Here is a 21,076-nt window from a genome sequence, read left to right on the forward strand (position 1 = left end):
ACTTATAATGTTGTGACAAAATTGTTGAAACTTACTTGGACAGTTGCATTAAATTACTTTTAGCTTCTATAGTAGTTACTTCATAGTGATATGTAAGTTCTCAGGAAGACCATGTTGAGTTCTTTGCAGAACCAAGACGCTATTTTAATTTGTTACCCAACCTAATTTATGTGGCTATAACTTATGTGCTGGTTCTGGAAAAAAAATGCAGTGTTTCATTACTTTACCTTAAGTGTAGGATCAGGCTCTTTGCCCCATAATACTTGCATCCATTGCACACGATTTTCTTGAAACGAGAGCATCTTGTGTGTAAGTAGTTTCTTAATGTTGGGGATGTCACTTGGTTCAAATGCTGGCAACTGTTTGCCATCCCACAACTCCACAAATTTCAGCATATAAAAACCACAATCCCGGCTGTTTTTGTTAGCAAAACCAAAACAGGGATAAGTTTGACTAAAAACAATAAATGAAAATCACTAACTAAAAAAAAGCATGTTACGTACATGTTATCTTGCTTTGGGCCATCAATGAAAATCAGTGGGTAATTCTAGATGGTTTTCTTCGAAGACCTCATGTAAAACCTATCCCACATGGTCTTGATGGATGCAACAACAAGATGAGATGCTGAAATCAGCTCTTCGTCATCTTCTCCTCTCAGCGAATCATAAACCTCGAATCTTTCAGCTTTCAGATTAAGGCACACCATGAAATAGTGACCAGCCTTATCATTCCCATTACCCAATTTCTGGAGAATGGGAAAAAATGCCTGCATTCAAGTGAAAAGAGGGAGGGGAGTGGAAAAAAGGATCATAATTTAGTAAGTATAAAAGGATAATAAAAAGTGTTTCAGAATAACATTTCCTGTCAATATAACAGAAAAAGTTACTTCCACAAACATGCTGAGTTAATTTGCAGAGACATTTAAGTTACTTCTACATGCAGACAAGAAAAGTAACTTTACATGTCATTAACAACTGGAATATATATTTTCTTAATAATTCTTCTACAAGCAAACAGGAATAAGTAACTTTACATGTCATTGACAACTGGAATATATATTTTCTTACTAATTCTTTATGGTCAAGACGGTTCGCTCTCGTTTGATCGAAATGTTTCTTGAGCTCATTCCTGTCCAACTGCGAATCCAACAAATATCCCTGCACCATGTGGAAAAAAAACATAAGGTGTTGCAATGATAGTAATAGTACATTAAAAAGTAAGAGATTTTTGTAAATTTTATATAGTCACTCCTATTCTGGCAGGAAAAATTCTCTTCGAATTGTCCTTGATATCAGCAGACAGAACAATTAATGCCAATTCACATATATTATTGTCCAGTGAGCCCATAGGTTTGACAGAGTTCGCAAGATCGCCAAGATAAATATAATATTCTCCTGTATCAATGATCTTTCGGCTGCATTTAACAAAAGCAAAAAGAAAAAAAATAAATAAGCAAATTAGTATACCTTGTACAACTACTGTAGCATGTTAAATTAATTTCAATGACATGGTAAGTTACTTTCAGTGACATGTTAAGTTACTTTCAGTGACATGTTAAGTTACTTTCTATGACATGTAAAGTTACTGCACAGGGGTGTGTAGAAAGTTTGTCTGGAAAAAATTGCTGGGTCGTGTGCAGAACTAATATGCACACAACAAATGGAAGGTATGAACCAAAATGCAGTTGCTTCAATGGCATGTGAAGTTACTTATTTAAGAAGGTAATTTTACTTCTATGAGAAGTGAAGTTAGTTCTACAAAGATCATTTTACTAAAAAGTAAAAAAGTACTGTGTACAGCAAAAAATATGTGATTGTACCTATTCCTTCTTAACTTAGTTCTCCCTCCATTCTTGCAAATGTCATCATATACCTCGTTTATAACTCGAGAAACCACGAACTGCTTCTTGTTCTCATAATCAATGAAGGGTGACCTTTTGAATTTTGCTGGTTTCACCACCCTTTTATTGTACTCATGTGGCACAGGTGTTTCTTCTTCTACTTCACAAGCAATAGGTTCCTTGGAGATTATTTCAGCGACAGGTGATTTTGTGGCAGATTTGCTGGCAAGGCCTCAATTGCTTCTCTCCCAACCTTTTCATAGTCTTCAGTAGTAAAACTTCCATAGTCCTCATTTGTGATAATTCCAGTAAATTCTTTACCTCGAGATGTTCCTGCTGCTTCTTGCCCCTTTGGTGTTTGCACAACTTCCTGAGAGCTATCAAAACCAAGATTGAAGTTTGGAACTTCATGTGAATCAATGGTTGTTGTTAGGAAAGGATATTTTTCTGCCTTTTGCACTGGTTGCTTCTCTGATTCTGGAACATTTTGTGCTACAACATTGGGTGCTTGCTTTTCTTCATGTTTTTCCTTGTCACCAAACCCAATACCTTCATCTACTTGTTTCCCTTTTCCAATAACATCATCAGCGCCTTTGCCTCCGCTGCCAATCCCTTCATTTGTGTCATCTCCTTTGCATCCAGTAACATCATCAACGTCTTTGCCTCCGCTGCCAATCCCTTCATTTGTATCATCTCCTTTGCAACCAATAACATTAGTTGCAGCATTAGCCTGCTCACCACTTCTTCCAGTTTCAGCACCATCATTGTCATCATTTTCTGACCTATCCTCATCGTCATCTTCTTCTCCTTCATCATCGTCATCTTCTTCTCCTTCATCCTCATCATCATCAGAATCTCCATCTTCATCAGTATATTCATCTTCCTCAGTGTCTTCCACTTCTTCATCAGCAACAAAATCTTCATCATCACTTGAAGTTACATCTACCAAAAAGAACAAAGGTAACTTAGTGTACTGTAGGAAGTTGTTTGGACAAATGTAAAAAACTAAAAATTCAGTTCAAATCATTGTAAAAAAACAGTGTGGTAGAACAATGATACTAATGAGATTCAAATTGTGCAGAGTGGTAGAACATGGCTATATTAATTATTCTGTACAATAATCAATAGAAACATAGTGAAAAAACCAAACCTAGATCTTCATCTTGCTAAACTCTTTTAGGCCTTTGTGCACGTTTCTTCCGGTTCATTCGCATTTTCCTTGGTTGGCTACCCCTAGGATACACAAAATCAAGGCCGAAAATCTGTCTCACAAATTTCATGACCAAACCTGAAAACCCTTCACACAAACTTTGCACAGCGATCACAATTCTGTCATTTTCCTGTATATAAAGAAAAAACAGAGAAGTTACATATGCAGATTTCACAAAGTTACTTTTGCAGTTTGTTGATGTTACATCTACCAAGGGTAAAACAGAGAAGTGGGGAAAAAAATATAAACCTGTTGCTGCATAGTATTGGGCACATTTGAATTTATGAAGCTTAAAAAAATCTACATTGCTCCCAAACAAATTGGTCCCTTCATGCTGAAAAACTGCTCCTAAGCTATATTTTCAATTATAAAATCCATAAGTTATGAACAAACAAAAAACTAAAAATGATGCAAGTATGCCAACTACAAAAAAAACTCACTGGTAAAGCTCCAAAGGAGCCGTCTGCTGATGTGTCTGCTAATATTGTTTGATTTATCAATTCATTCGTCCAAACAGTAGCTCGATAACCCTCCACTGGAACATTGAGATTTTTAAACGAAAGCGAGTCCAAATAAAGAATCTACAAAAGAAATTAGAGCATTTAGATTAAGTAAAAAAAAAGTACATAACTTGTTTGATTTAAAACCTACAAAATATGTTAACTTCCAGATGTAATTTAAATTTAAAAACAAATTGGAAAAAAAGATGTGGCAGGGCATATATGAAGAAGTAACTTAATGCACAGTAAGAAGTGACTTAATGCATAGTAAGAAGTAAGAAGTAACTTAATGCACAGTGAGAAGTAACTTAATGCACAGAGAGAATTTACTTGACAGAAAGTTATTTATAACAATTTAACAGAAAGAATTTACTTCCTAGGAACATGTAAGTTACTTCCTGGACAGCTTAACTTACTTCTAAAAAACATAAAAGTTACATTGGGACAGTGATCGAATAAAAAAAGGTGAGCATTGTTACCATCATATACAGGAGACATGCTGAGTTGGTATTCTTCCCAGCTTTAGCAGCTTTTTGCAAAATAGATATGACAAACTTGCACCAATTAAGATTCTTGATATTTCCAGCATCAACAACAGAAGGATAGCATCTTGGGCTGACTGTTGTTGCCGTCATTGGTGCTAAAACAGAAGAAATGGCGTAGATGATCCACATGCGCAGGTACTTGTCATCTGCTAACTTCAACTTCTCCAATTGAATCCCAAGAGAAGTCAGTGATGGTGAGATACCATCGTTGATTCCAAGCAAATTCAGCACAAATTCTGTAGCTTCAGACTCCATCTCATATGAGACATCTTTGTCGCCCATAGGGATACCAAGCACAGACTTCACTAACTCCTCATTCACATCTATGGCTCCACATCCAGGGAATACAAGCTGATTGGTTGCTGGATTGAAATGCTCCATCAACCAGCTGCACAAATCAGGTCTGAGCTTCGAGCATTTGAGATCTACGAGGCCATGGAAGCCAGCCCCCTCTATTAGTCGCTTTTATTCGCCAGTCATATGGGGATACAACTTTATAAGTTTCATAGGTGAAGCCCTGCTACTTTCTTGCTGCAAATGTATAAAACAACAAAAAGAAAAATAAAAAAACATCAACATTTGTTTATTTTTTCAAAAACATACATAAAACAGTTGAAAAAAGGGTAACTGAACCAAGAAGTAACTTGCCATTAAGTTAGTTCTAGAAAATAACTTGCCCTCAAGCTACAGCATCAAAATATTTTAGGCACGGCGAGAAGTAACTTAATGCACATAGAGAAGTAACTTAATACACATAGAGAAGTAACTTCAGGCACATCGAGAAGTAACTTCTTACTTGTTAACAGAAAATCTCAAAGTAATTTTAACAGGAAGTTATTTCTAACAAATCAATAAGTTACTTCCTATGAACATGCAACTTACTTCCAGATAAACTTGAATTCACATTCCCTAGTTACACAGCATGATACATTCCATCTAGTTGCCTCTCAGAGCAATTTGAACAGAAAGTTACTTGTTATAAAACTCAAAAAGTTGCTTCCTAGAAACATGCAAGTTACTTCCAAAATATAAACTTGAATTTGAATTCCCTAGTTACATAGCCATGAGTACTGGTGTTGGAAATCTCATAGGAATTTTAACATAAGTAACTTAATGCACAGTGAGAAGTAACTTAATCCACAGTGAGAAGTAACTTGATGCACAGTGAGAAGTAACTTAATGCATCATAAGAAAATGTAGTGCATTGGAAAAAGCAAAACACTGCTTGAGGGCAAAAAATGCATAAAAATAGGTGGATGCTTAATACCTTTGATCTGCTCCTTTTTGGAGGAGGTTGCTCTGTGTCATCTGCATGATCATCTCCGATACTTCTTTTCTTAGCACGTTGCGAAACCCCCCTTGTTTTTTTACTTGGCTCTGGTTTGCCTAACATGCCTTTCTGTACAATGGTTTTTCTTTTTCCCATTCCTGGAAATACATTTTGGATGTTAGTAATCAACTTGCAACTAACCATCGATCAACTAATAATCAACTTGCAACTAATAATGTTAGTAATCATTTTGGAAATTCAATTTGGATGTTAGTTATCAACTTGCAACTAACCATCGATCAACTAATAATCAACTTGCAACTAATAATGTTAGTAATAATTTTGGAAATTCATTTTGGATGTTAGTAATCACTAGTAATCAACTTGCAACCGGAAAAATCTACATAAGCCACATAGAGAGAGAAATTTAAATACCTTCAAATGGAACCCGAGATCCACAAGCCGATGCTTGAGGGGGCGAATTCCACCGCAACCTTGTGCTCACCGAGAGGATGAACTAGCACCTGATGAATGAGGGAGAGAGAGGGGAAATGAGGGAATAGGGAAGAACAAACTGGGAGGTTTGAGGAGCAAATTGCATAGTGAAAAACTGCCCAATCTCTCCACCTCCCCGGCACAAAAAACGCACGGAAAAACAGCCCCATCACTCCACCTCTTCGGCTCAAAAAAACCGCAACGAAACCGCCGTATCACGCCGCAACTTACAGAAAAAAATGGCCGCCGGATTTGGAGGAGAGAAAACCACCTCCGCCGCAGCCTACGCTTCCCACCGCAACTGCCGGCGCGATGAGGGGAAACCGTCGTCTCCGCGCCTCCGCCGTCGGCTCCGCCGACTCCGCCGACGCCGGCGCGACGGGAGGAAACAGCAGCAACTCCCCCATCCCCCCTTCGCCACGGATTTCGCCGGAGATTCATGCCGCCTCCACCACGGATTTCGCTGGAGATTCACGCCGCCTCCGCCTCTCTCTCACTCTCCGCCTCTCTCTCTCTCTTTCTCTCTCTCGAGTCGAGCGCCACCCAAAAAATTTGAACAGTAAACCCTCGCTCGTTCGGTCGGAAAAGGCGACGCATGAGCTCGCTCGGTCGGCCGGTCGGGACGCGCGGTGCGCGCCGGATGGACGCCACGTCACCAAGCGCGGACCGACGGCTGCCACGCGCGTCGCGTGATAGCGCTAAACGGAGAGGCCTGTCCGTTTAGATTATACGGTAAAAAAAGTGGGTCAATCGGTCCATTAGTTTAGAAGCCTTTGTACAAAGTTTAATTTATTTTTTTTATATATAATAGATAGATGCGGTTGAAAAGAAAACATTTCCGATAATGGTGGCGTACTATTTTCAATGAGGGAATAAATAATGGCACCAACTCTAAGGAATGTAATGAGCAGCGACCAGACAGGTCAAAGCTAAACAAATAGACACTACAATAAACAAACGGTGTGATTATGGTAAGCGAAAGTAGAAAGTTTTTATTCTTTGAAAGTTGCAATTCTGTTTCATTCATGCCATTATATATATTCCAAAAATAGCGTGCTAGTGGTACGCGTCTAACATTATTGCCTAGTCAATGCTATTGATTAAAAAAATACGGAAGGTTCAAGAACAAAATTCTTAAGCAGTTAGAAAAACATTAAACTATAGATAGAAAACTAAAAAAGTTATACAACTTTGAATAGAGCATACTCATATTTTACTCACTTTAGTCATAAATATTTTGATACTTGAAACAACAAAAAAATAATCAAAATGCTTAGTTTTTTTAAATAATTATATGTCTATAGATTTATCTTATACTCTCTCATGTTTTTAATAGATAACACCATTGTCTTTCAGACAATATATATACACACACACCCCATTAGAAGTACTTCAAGCGTGAGTTACGCGTTGGCATATTTGCACGGAATTTTGAGTAAAATAAATAGCCAACATATGTTCAAAAGTCAACGACACTATCTATTAAAATTCGGAGAAAGTACTACCTCCATCCTAAAATATTGTTACCTAGGATAAGACCTATTTTGAGATGAAGTAGTTTATTAGGTTTATAAACTTATTTCAATGTAAATTTAATTGTCAAAGTTTAAAAGTTTAACTAAATATTGTCCTAAATATCAAATATTGAGCAAAGGGAGTAACTTGGAGAGGAAGACATCATATCACTTCAAGTTTACTCGAGCTTAACTCGCTTGGGGAAATGTCTCAATCCTCTAATCATCTCTCTCTATATATAACATATCCTTGGTATTTCTTGGCAATTTATATTGAAATTCTAAAAAATGTCTCAAAATTGCTCTCAAATATACCCTCTATCAAAATAGAGGAAATTCCCTGTGTACCTAAAACATTCCCCTAATCCCTTTTGTTTCTCTAAATTTTACTGATTTCCTTGTATACCCCCGAATTTTAGTTTTGGATCCTTTCGATATATACTCTTTTTGTTAGTTGACAATTAGTTTACATTGAATTCTTACGAAAAAGTCTATTTTTTCTATGGTAAAAAATATATAAATTTATAGAGTATAGAAATTTGTTGTATGAGACTTTAATATTTATGAATTTGTAATGCGAGACTTTTATGGAAATTTCAAGGGCATGGAAGATATCAGAGAAAGCTTTATAGGTACACAGGGAATTTTTTCATCGAAAAATATAATGACCATTCTGTTTCATTATGACAAGACTTGAATTTAACTAACAATAGGATATCAATTATACGATACAAAAGTATAAGCATAAGTATTTTTGAATATAAATATAATAACATCAATATCCTGTAAAAAATATATCATAATAGAACAATTATTGGTTAAATCTTTGTCGTACAAAATAAAATACGTCTTATATTTTTAGACAAAGGGAGTACTCCCTCCGTCCTAAATTATAAGGCGCCTCTTTTTTCAGGAAATTCAAACTCGGTAGTTTTTTTTTTACTAATAGTCATACTAACTATATCTATACTAAGTGTTATGCATGTTATATCACTAGATTCAAATTTTGAAGTACTTTCATATAATGCTAATTTTATATATGTTGGGATTATAAAACAAAATAAAATACTGATCAAAGTATGTTATTGAAGACCGTGCAAAAAAATATATGTCTTATAATTTGGGACAGATGGAGTATTTGCTATTATTTCTCTCATTATACTGTTTCAGTATTTCCTCGAATTTTCTGGCATATCAAACAAATACTGACTGAATGGCGATGACTAAGGGAGCGTTCGTTCTGGTGACATAGGGTGAGAAAGGACATCGTATTCCAGGCGCACGCTTCCCAAACTACTAAACAGTGCGTTTTTTTAAAAAAAATTTCTATAGAAAAGTTACTTTAAAAAATCATATTAATCTATTTTTAAAATTTTAAATAGTTAATACGTAATTAATCATACGCTAATTGCTCATATCGTTTTATATATCTTTCCAATATTCTCAATCCCTTTCTCCTCGAACTCACCCTAAATATAGAAGAGTAGTGTTGTCTCTAGATGTGAGGGCCAACAGTGAAAAACGAAAAATTCTGTCCAAATGGTTGACCACTCACATAGACCCACGTATATGTGGTACCACTGTACTACTAGACCATCGCAAAGTTGGTCTCGATCTTTCCCATTTGGTTTATCAATCAATAAATCATCACTGATATCTAATAATTATTTCTCCAGTCTTATATTATAAGACTTCTAGCATTACCCATATTTATATATATGTTAATGAATCTAGACATATATGTGTGCATAGATTCATTAATATCTATATAAATATAAACAATGCTATAAAGTCTTGTAACCTGATACGGAGGTAGTAGCTACGTGTAACTGTCATGAACACCTCTAATAAAGCATGAACACGTACCCCTCTAATTAAAACCTGGGAGATATATGTGTTCCAAAAGAGAGGTCTAAACCACATAACGTCATGAGCATGTTTGGCTAGACTTTAAAGCAAGTCAATTACGAGCGGAGACCGGAGAAAATCTTTACACGTACGGCAGAGAGAATAATCCACAGAGAAGAGACCAAATTCTAAACTCCAACGTGAATGTGCTCATGCTAATATATGGGTGCAGTATATTTAGTCTCTGACCAGAAATTCATCCATATTCTTGTTGTACATCCTGTTGAATTTGAAGTCAAAGGAAACCTAATATTAAGAGATGCATGCATGCCCTGGTTAATTAGTTGCTGCCTACGTAACATATGCAAACATGCGTGTCCACTTCCAAAAAGTTTCCTGCTTCTACTTTTTATATTTTATCTGGATAACTTAATTAACTCACTTCTTTTAGCGAACGATTGGCCTATAACGTATGAATATTTGTCTCCCTAGATTTGCTGTTGGGACACCAACAGTTGCATGCAATTCACTGGGTATGTATGGTCTTTAATTAATTTGGGAAACTAGTTTAAGCCTCGAAATCATACTTGGCCACATTACAATCTGAAGGAGGATATGTATGTGTACTACTGGTCCACATATACAAGATATGCACGTTTCTCGTAGATATTAATTCATTTCGAGTAATGTAATTAAATGGGGGTTGGTCCTCGCTTAAAATAATAATAATATTTCGCTACGGCAAGGAACTAGCTAACATTTTTAAGTGTTAAGTAGCGATTCTTTCGTTTTAAATTATTTATCGTTATAGCTTTATCCTATATTAAACGCTTTTATCTCCGACCATCATTTTTTTATAAATTCATGTAAATTATATTTTATATAAATATTTCTTATATTGAATCTGAAAATATAATTTTTATGATGAATTAAAATATAAATCTTATGATCTTAAGATAGTTGGTATTTTAAAAATATAAGGTCAAAGGTACTTATAAATATTTAACTTAGATAAAACTAGAATGACACCATATTTTCAAATGGCGAGGGAGTACGTCTGAGAATAAGAAACTTCTCTAGTATCTAATGAATATTTGTCTCAAAATAAGTTTATTTTTATCCTCTACCATACCCTCGATCGATCCACAAATCGAGAGTTTTATTCTTCAATATATCTTACCTACACATTTGCCAATACTAGCTACTAATTTCTTATCAATGAGAGGTATTTTGGATTTTCCTTCTATACTAATTTATTCCTCCAATATAACTGAACTTATTTTTGGATGAATGGAGTAGCTAATTTAAGTTGAGGATAGACGAGCTAGCTGATTCGACCATAGTATATCTCTGAAGTTAAGTATTACTCCCTCCATTCCAAATTGATCTACATATTTCATAGGTACACTAAGACTAAGAAAAGCTAATAACTCTCTCATACTATATTTATTCCAGCAACAAACTTGATGCATGCACCATCCCCACTATTTCCTAGCCAATAGCAAATCAAGATATTGCATATGGGTTATAAATACCTGTGTGCATGGATGCATGCATCAATATCCATTTACTCCAATGCATAAATAAGGAATAGTCTTAATAAATAAACACAAATATGTAGATCATTTAGGAATAACCTTAAAAAAACTATATGTAGATCAATTTGGAATGGATGGAGTATGTCTGAAACTACCATTAGTTTCACCGAATCAAGTAGCAGCTGCAGGCGGCAGGAAGCTAGCAATGCAGCATCCGCGTAGCTGCCTAGCTTAACTAGCTCATTAACATCCATGCGTGCATGCTGAATTCCGAATTCCCGTCAAATTCTCAGACTTGCGGCCCCGGTCCACACGTAACACATATGCATGACGATCGATCGATCACTATGCAAGCTCGCATTCAAGAAGCATCAGCAGCAGCTACCTAAGCTTAAATTAATTAGCCATAAACCCAACCCAAATCCCATTCCCTATATATATAACCGTGTCTATAGCACTTGAAATCACACCAACTCGATCGATCGATCTCACTGCCAAAGTTGAGCTCTCTGCATTCAGAAGCAGCATCAGAACTCAGAAGCTTAGCTAATCTCTGCTCACTGTTCACTCTCTTCTGAATTCTGAGCGGGACACATGGTGATGATGAGGCAGCCAAGGATTGTCGTGCTGGTGATCTTGGCGGCGATCATGGCGCTCCTCGTCGCGTCGAGCTCGGCTCGGCCGCTGGGCGGCGGCGGCGGCGGCGTCGTCTCCGGCGAGTCGATCCTGCAGTTTCTCCGGCGAGTATACCTGCAGCAGTTGGGGTCAGGGGCATCGTGCGGGACGAACAGCTCCAACGGCGGCTGCCCGCCTCCATCGGGGAGTTAATTGAAGTGGGGCCCACCTGTCATTCGCATATATGGCTAGTACATAAGGATATGGTGGTTTATGTACTCAATTAACCACTTGATTATTAGTAGTTGGATTAATTTTTTTATTCATATTGGTTTATAGTTTATTAATATATATCCATGTTGATTTAATTTCCCCATGAATGGGGGTGGCAAATTGTAAGGAATGACGACAGAGGTTTAAATAAATGGAAGCTATGTACTATACAATTGTCTTATCGATCATAGATGTTAGCAAACAGTAGTTTATTGTTATGGTTTATGGAAGATGGGACTTTAAAATGCATCAGGTTTTTAATTATGGGATTTCAGAATTTGCCACCGACCGATGCACAGTGACTTTGACCCGGCCAATTAACGACAGTGGTTCTATAGAAAAACAAAAAAACCTGGATTAATGGGAAGGACACAACGGATAAGAAAGTGATGGGATGGCATGAGCAGACCTGCGACGCAATCACCATAAGGGTGTGCGTTTAATGCCCCTTTTCTTTTCCCATCCCATGTGCCTTGTTTTTCACGCGTACGTTTTTCAAACTGCTAGACGGTGTGTTTTTTTTAAAAAAAAGTTTCTATATGAAAGTTGCTTAAAAAATTAAATTAATCCTTTTTTAAAAAAAATATCAAATACTTAATTAATCACGTGCTAATAGATTGCTCTGTCTGTGTGCACTGTAGCCAACACACCCGTCTTTTTGCAAAGTACCGAGACTAGCTTAAGTCTGTGTTTAGATTCAAGGGTGAAAAGTTTTGGCATGTCACATCGGATATGCAGATACACAGTTGAAGTATTAAACGTTGACTAATAAAAATAAATTACAGATTCCGCCTGTAAAATACCTGACGAATTTATTAGGCCTAATTAATCCGTCATTAGCAAATATTTACTGTAGCACCGTATTGTCAGATCATGAAGCAATTAGGCTTAAAAGATTCGTCTCGCAATTTACACGTAATCTGTCTAATTACTTTTTTTTTTGCCTATATTTAATACTCTATATATGTATCCAAATATTCGATGTGATAAGGTAAAAATTTTACCAAAAGATTTAAACAGGCCCTAAGTTTTTATGGATAAGAAAATTTATTTCGGTCTTTGCTTTAGAAGTGCTAACCAATTATTACAGAAGTTACTATATGAACGTCTGCAAATTATAAAATCAAAACTTGATTAAAAATAAGAAAGCTAGCTACTATGGAGGGGCGAAGGATGCTAGATTAGCCGATTAGCCAAAAAATGGTTATAGGTTTAATGACATAAATTAACCTTACCTTTTCAGGGTAAGAAAAGATAGAAAAAATGTCTCAAGCCGATATCTGAGAACCAAGCGTTACAGCGTTGAAGTATAAGCCCCGCGGCCATTGCTTCTCCACAAGACTCATACCAGGCTATACCACCTTACAGATATACGCATACATCTATGGTTAGTGAAAATCTACATAACCATTGTTTTTCCCATGGCTTAAAAGTTGTATGTAGTTCTTATCTTTCTTTTAACTGGAAACAGAATCTCGAAAATCAACGGTCGGTCGGAGGGTAACTGAGCTGTAAATCTGTCATTTGTCTATATCTTCCTACCATTATAGCCATCAAAGCCGATCTGACGTCAAGGACGCTCCCACCAAACCTCCAATGTAATATCTCCAAGAAGGTCAAGACATCGTAGATATTGACGTCTCTATTCCGGATATCCGGAACTAGTTTTTCCCTAGAGAGTCCACTCTAAAGTACCAAGGTGAGTGAGGAGGTGCCAGTGATATAGCTTCCAGGAAGGTGCGTGGCACCCACAGGCATCACCGATGCTGATGTCGGTGCTCCCCATGTTGACGGCCCCAGCCCCAGCCCTAAATCTACAATGACCTTCTCCTCGGTGTCGAATAGCATCAACGGATTTCCCAAGCATAACGACGGTGGGAGGTGGCTAACAATGAGGCGCTCGAACCTCCGTGGTCTAGATCCATTCATCCAAATGGTCCAACAACGGAGGAGACACGCATAGATGGAGGAGACACCGCTACTCCCATCTCCACACTATCTCCAATGCACCAACCGATCACCTCGCCTTATCGAGTAGATCGGTGTTGGAGACATGTCGGCTTCCCGTGCCTCCATATCACCCGCGTTAGAATACGAATGCCCTCGGTCAACCCCGCCGCCACATTGCTTGCTCGCTGCGTGGCTTGCTTCATTGGCGAAAAGGGCGAAGAGGGAGACGAGGGGGAAGCATAATGGAGGGAGTAGTATGTAATGCACAGCTTAATTTTCGGGTAAAATATACATGGACCTTTTCATTTGCAAAACTGGACTATCAATCTATATGTTTGATTATTACATAGTATCCAGGAAGCAATGTAATTTGACTTGTTAACACTAAAATATAATATACATTTGCCTTCCAATGCATTTAAAAACTGTAAACATTCGCTTTAATTATTTTGTCTATTTTGTATCTCCACCATCAAACAAAAAGTTAGTTAAAATTTAAAATATGTTTTGCTAATTTAGTTGCTTCTTTTTCCAATAACAAATTATAATACTTGATTAACAATGTGGTGTATTTACTTATATACATGTGGGCGCATCTAGACACTACTAGAAAAACTTCTAGTTTTTTCAGGCGGCCAAAAACCATGGTTCCAGGCAGGGGAACGGTCCTCTTGGAAGCAAACGACTGCAAAGCTCAGTCACCCGCCAACAAAAATCATCGCCGCAAACAAAAAAAAAATCGCTGCCACCGGGGGTGGGGGGCGCCGCCGCCACTGCCCTCCCTCTGGCCAAATCTGGGAGGGAGGGAACCGCCGCTGCCGCCACCACCCTCCCCCGTCCTCCCTCCGGTCGGATCTGGAAGGGAGGGAACCGCCGGTGCCGCCACCGCCCTCCCCCGGCCTCCCTCCGGCCAGATCTGGGAGGGAGGGAACCGATGCCGCCGCCACTACCCTCCCCCGCCCTCTCTCCGGCCAGATCTGGGAGGGAGGGAACAGCCACCGCCGCCATTGCTCTCCCTCCGGCCGGATCTAGGAGGGAAGGAACCGCCGCCGCCGCCACCTCTCCTCCCCCTTCCCCCCTTCGGCCGGATCTGGGAGGGAGGGTGTGCGCCGCCGCTGGGGGTGGGGGCGCGCCGTGTGTGCGGGGGTGTGGGCCGCCGATGACGACCCCGCGCCTCACCGACCCCGCCGCCGCCGACCCCACGCCGTCGCCGGTTCTCGCCGCCCACGCCGCCGGTTGCTGAGAGGAGAGGTGAGGTGAGGGAGAGAGGAGAGCTGAGTGAGGGAGAGAGGAGAGCTGGGACTTAGAAAAAATCTGGGCTGCTGTTGTGTCATTTTATATCCATGCCGATTTTTGCAGGTGGACCACGTAAAGCCTGTAAAAAATAAAGGGTATTTTTGCAGGCGTACCGCTTAAGTGGTCCGCCTGCAAAAATAGATTTTCGCAGGCGGACAACAAGTTTTAACCCGATTTATATTTTTGCAATCAGCCATTTAGCTTCGATGACTATACCCGCCTGCGAAAAAAAATAACCAACATTGGCAGAGAGCATGGTTCTGGTATGCCGTGTGCGGTGGTCCATCCATAGAAACCAACCCAAGGTCCAGGTACGGTCAAAAGAGAAAAAACTACCGTGAAGATATAAAGAGAAGAAAACACCACGCTATTAATATATCATCCTGCATTTTTAATAAATTTTTATACTGTATACATGCTATATTTACGATACATTAAAAAATACAAATCAAATTATCATCGATCTGCATAAAAAAAATCTTAGACACGCTGCTGACTATATATATATATATATATATATATATATATATATATATATATATATATATATATATATATATATATATATATATATATATATATATATATATATATATATATATAACACACTTTAGTCGATGGCCAATGGCTAGGCACGCATGTGGGGTATATATGAAGCAAGCCGTTAGTTTAAAGTTCTAGATTTTAGCTGGCATAACTCATATAATTCTCAGTGCCGGTCCTATAATTTTGTGGATACAAGGCGAACTCATCGTGATGGGTCCTCTCAGCTATATATATATATAATTTTATGATATATATATAGACGCTAATTTTACTTGCAAAACGAAAACAAATACATATATATATATTAAATTTAACATGTCTGGTAATTATCAAGAAATAAAGTCGACCAAAATAACAATATATTTGTAACTTGGAACTAATATCATTATTCATTAACTTAATGAAGAATAGAACCCCATCATATCCATTGCTTCCAATGAAAAGATACTTGTTCGGGCATTTCTTGATGCAAAATCATTAAGAACGGTATTAAGATCAATAGTGTTCAGAATATCCTTCTCGATTGAGCACATACCCAAGCCATTTAACCTTTCATGTGACATAGCCGATCTCAAATAGTTCTTCAACAACTTTAATTTTGAGAAACTTCTTTCAGCTAAAGCTAACGTCACAGGTACAGTTAAGAGAATTCGATAGGCAACTGAAATATTCGGATAGAAATCTGCATCCATAACAAACTTTAGAATCTCAGGCGCGGACATTGAAAAATCTGACAAACTCGCTTGCAACACGTTTAATTCTGAATAAAAATCATTGATCTCAACATCGGATGAGGTACTAAACTACTAGTATTAGGTGTTGGCCCCCACCATTATGGGCCTCCACCGTCATGGGCCCCCGGCGGTCGCCTCGGCTGTATAGGGCCAAGGCCGGCCCTGCTAATTCTCTTTTTATTTTTATAGGGTTACACTAAATTTAATTCTCGTTTTACATCTAGGCCAGCAAAGCACAATATATAGTTGTTTGTTTTCACTCAATATTATCCTTCACAAATAACGCAACAAAAGAGAAAAATGGATGTTGGATGAATAGCCGAAGGATAAATATTTTATTTTTAAAAAAGTGATAAGACATAAGAGAATGCATACCACTAATCAGCTCTAACTGAAGTCATGAGCCTGACAACAAACACAGGCCGGACATATATAGACTTGTAACAAACTTTGGATGGTCAAAGTCCATGCAAGTGGCCGGCAACGAATGTAGCGTGCAAAATGTAGGACAGACGTGTAGTCATCCTACTACTTTCGATTGATTAGGAGAAAGAAATTATTGAGAAGTCCAAATTAAGATCAACACTACTAAAAGTAGGAAATTAAAGTCAAGTAGTCAAAATAGGCATGGTCGCACCTCGTTTCCCCTCCAACCTGGCAAAGAGGTAGGAGTATCACAAGCAAATAAATCCACTTGATCACCACTTTTTTTAAGTTAAATTTCAAATCGTATTCCACTACCCATCAATCATCAGTTCCAATTAATAACCGTTTAGGTTATTGATCACGGCCAAAATCTACTTCTCCCTCCGTTTTATATTATAAATCGTTTTCACTTTAGTCAAAGGTAAACTATTTTAAATTTAATCAAAGAGTAATATTTTTAACCGGAGACAATATATTACGAAAATATATTCAATTATCGATTCAATGAAACTAATTTGTTGTTATAAATATTGCTATATTTATCTTAAAAAACTTAGTCAAATTTAAATTAGTCAAATTTAAAGTAGTTTGATTTTGACCAAAGTCGAAATGACTTATGATCTGAAACAGGAGAGTAGAACATATTTCCATAATGGTGTAAAATAAGTATATTTTAATCTTGAGGGAATATTCTGTCATGTACTTCTTTTTTTCTTCTAAATTTAATACAAATAACTAAAAAATCTGAAAAAAAATCGATAATATGAAGTATAGTGACATCTGAAGGATCAAATCAGTTTCCCATGGTAAAAAGACCACTATGAAGTATACGACGCACAATACATTCTGCAGCCGCAAGTACTTATAACTTAGGCAAGATCTATCAATCGATCGATTCTTGTGACGACTTAATTGTATTATGATTTTTCGTCGCCGTTGAAATTAGAGACCCTGAAAACCGTGTGGACGAACACGAATTGAATATATGTACGATCGATGGACGACGACGACGGATTTGCAACAAACCTGTCAAAACTCAGGAAACTACACTAAACTCTCTCGCTCGTTGTTCGCATGCTATTCAAATAGTTATAAAAAAATCTAAAAATAGTTCAATAAGATATATTAATACGTGATAGACCAATCCACAAATATGTAAGGTAAAATTTAACTTCCACATGTTACAATGAAAAAAAACAAATTTGGCTATGGTGGTGTTCTTTTTTTCTGAAGATGAAGATTAAGTTTTTTACACAAAACAAGGTGGTATTAACGTATGATTGATTAAGTTTTAATTATTACAAACTTGAAAAATAGATTAATATGATATTTTAGAGCAACTTTCATATAGAAAGTTTTCGCACGAAACGCACTGTTTAGCAGTTTAAAAAGCGTGCCACAAAAATCTTAATCTTAATCCAACTCTTGTCGGAGAAAAGCACGGGACGAGTATACACTAACTAGCTGTAGTTTAATTTGTTTTTTTAAGAAATTAAATTTTATTACATGTGTGCGTACAATTTTTTTTTTTTATTTTTTTCATAACTATTTGAGCGATATGCAAATATAGATATGCAAATATAGAAGGAACATTCCTGGAGAGCTTAAAATCCAGTCTCTCGAAACTCAAACATTCCGACCAAACTGAGCTGAATTTCGCCCGGTCGCACACGTTAGAGCGGCTGGCCGGCCGCAGCAGCTTATAGCATGCATTCAACAGATCGATCAACGCATGCATGCGTGCATTTGCTTGGAGCTTTCGCCAAAAACCAAAGCTCAAGTCCACGCCATGCATGCGAAAATGCAATTTATATGCAACTCCAAATAGTCTAGTTACGTTGCTAGCTATATATATGCTCACCTATATATACGCATGTATGCCCCAAACCTAAAGTATATACATACAACACATCCATCTCTGCATCTACATTGTCCATTTGATCGATATTATTCTTGCTTAGAACATCTCATAATCTCATCCATGGCGAGATCGGCGGCGGCGGCGATGCTCATGCTGTCGTTGCTGCTGCTGGGCTCGAGCCGCAGCTGGCCGCCGGTTGCCGCCGCGGCGAGGCCGCTGCTGCAGGGTGACGGCGGCGAGGTGGTGGCGCCGCCGGCCGGCGGCGGCGTCGGGGTCCTCGTGCTGCCGTCGTCGTCGCCGTCGCTGCGGCACTGGCTGCCGGTGCTGGAGATGAAGCAGGCGGCGTCGTGTCAAACGAATGATCCCAACAACGTTAACTGCCCACCCAAGCCGCCAAAGTAATCAATTCAAGAGGGAGATCGATAGCGAGACGTGCACAGTTAATTAATTAATTCTACCGCTGTGCTGCACTGGAATAATATGCTGGAGAAAAATTCATTTCGTTTTTTTAAATCAAGATGGAGCAAATTTCCTTTTTTTTAGTGTACTGTGTCCCTTTTATTTTGTTGATGTTAATTCATTTCTTAATAAATACTACCAACTCTGTTTTGTTTTTCTATTTGGCGTTGGTTTGTTTGTTCAAAATTAATAAATTTGGAGGGAGCAGATGCAAGTAATTGTTTGGTTTGCAATATTATAAGAAGTTTGTTTATGATTGGTGGTTGTAAATCGTTGGCACATCTGATACGACGACTGATATATTGTACTCTGACAAGAAGTCCTTACGGTTTGCTGTTAGTAAAAGGTTCTACAAGAACAGGGGATTAATTATCTGTTTAATTAAGAACTGCTCGGGTTCACGACTTCATGCAAGAAAAGGAAAAATCCAAAGAAAATGTGAAAAAAAATTCTGACACGTGTACAGACCTGTTGTATCCAGATCACTTTCATGCAGAATTTGTTCCAAGAAAACGCAGATGTTGTTTAAAATCCAAATTTGTGTGCGAGCCGTTTGCAAAGCCCAGAATATAATACGGAGTAGGACTTCAAAATTTTGAAGTTGGAATATATCTTGTGGGTTAGTTGATGCCGAGGGGATATCTGAAACTCCTCTTGCAGGATCAGCTGGGGCTGGCTGTGCTTTTTTCTGTTTCTTTCTACTCTGCTTCATAGCTGCTAAGTCATCAGTCATTGAGCTCATACGCTGTAGAGCCATACGGTAGGCTTTCTCGTTGCTTCATGCATCTTTTGCAATCTGTGTAAATTTTGTGCACAGATTGGTATACCTGATTAGCTTCAGAGATTCAGGTGGCAATTGCATTTGTTCACCAATGCTTGTAACTGGAGGCAATTCAGGCTCTTTAACCATCGTCCATCTAGGCAATATGTAGTGTTCTGGAATGTCACTCACTTGGCCCACAAAATCAGATGCCATCACCTGCATGGAAAAAAAACATATGTTTTATCACATGCCAAAAGTGCTTAATGCATAAGAAGTAATTTAATGCACATTAAGAAGTAACTTAATGTGCAGTAAGAAGTAGCTTAATACAAAGTGAGAAGTAGCTTACTGCAATAACAGACTGTTACCTTCAGAACATGACAGCAAAGAATGCCATCCCTTTCGAACTTACAGCATTCACAGTTGTATATCCTGTCCAACACATTTGCAGCTACAATGAATGCCCTTGATCCATAATTCCTAACAGGACCTCCATTCGGTTTTACTAGATACATGTTTTCAGAAGTTCGGGTCAATTTATATGATGTTGAAGCAATCAGCTCTTTTTGAAATCTGTTGAATATAGGCCTTGTGTAGACCTCCAATGCTTTTGTTTTCATGGGATAGTTAGCCCACACAGAAGGGATTGTTTCTTCTGCTTCAAACTCATTCTGATCTGTTGCAATAGTGATTTTTTCTTGAATCTTCTTGTACTGCAAAAAGAAGTTGTATATGCTATTTTGGGGATTTACATAGCACTTCAGCACTGCGTTAAATCCCTCACTCCGTGCTGTAGTCTGGAGAAAAGGGAAGAAACAATGCATAAAGTATGCTGGGACCCAACACTGTCAACATTGCATCTCATTTAGCATCAAACTCTTGCTCTGTCCAGCTGTTGTCAAGGCAGTCATTGAATGCATCACACAATGCTTTGTCATGATCTAATATATGGCCAATCTTCTTCTGAGCATTCTGCATTATATGCCAGCGGCAGTTGCGATGCTTAGCATGTGGGAAAACTAGCGCTATAGCTGCCTTCATAGCTAGGTCTTGATCAGTTATTATGTTTATGGGCTCTACACCTTCTATAGCCTCTAGAAATGCTTGAAACAACCATACAAAGGTTTCTGTCTTTTCATTCCTTAGAAATCCACAACCCAGTTGAATATAAAAGAAATACACGTAAGGAAGTCAGTACAGTTTTGAAGCAAGTAAGTTACTACAATTTTGCGTAGTCTGTACAGTTTGTGTTTGCTGGAAGTAAATCAGTACAATTTTGAACATAGAACAGACACTAAAAGATGTAACTTGTAAACTTAGTTACTTTTTTACTTTTTTTTATAAAAAATGTAACTTCACATTCTACTGGAAGTAACTTTTATCAGGACTTGAT

The 21,076-nt window shown here is 38.0% G+C and overlaps 1 pseudogene; it reads right to left on the reverse strand.

The window, feature by feature from the left end:
* Nucleotides 1-218: 218 nt before the first annotated feature.
* Nucleotides 219-772, reverse strand: LOC127776364 (uncharacterized; annotated as a pseudogene).
* Between the last annotated feature and the right edge of the window lie 20,304 nt (nt 773-21,076).

This window comes from Oryza glaberrima, chromosome 6, assembly GCF_000147395.1.
Source record: "Oryza glaberrima chromosome 6, OglaRS2, whole genome shotgun sequence".
Classification (NCBI taxonomy): Eukaryota; Viridiplantae; Streptophyta; class Magnoliopsida; order Poales; family Poaceae; genus Oryza; species Oryza glaberrima.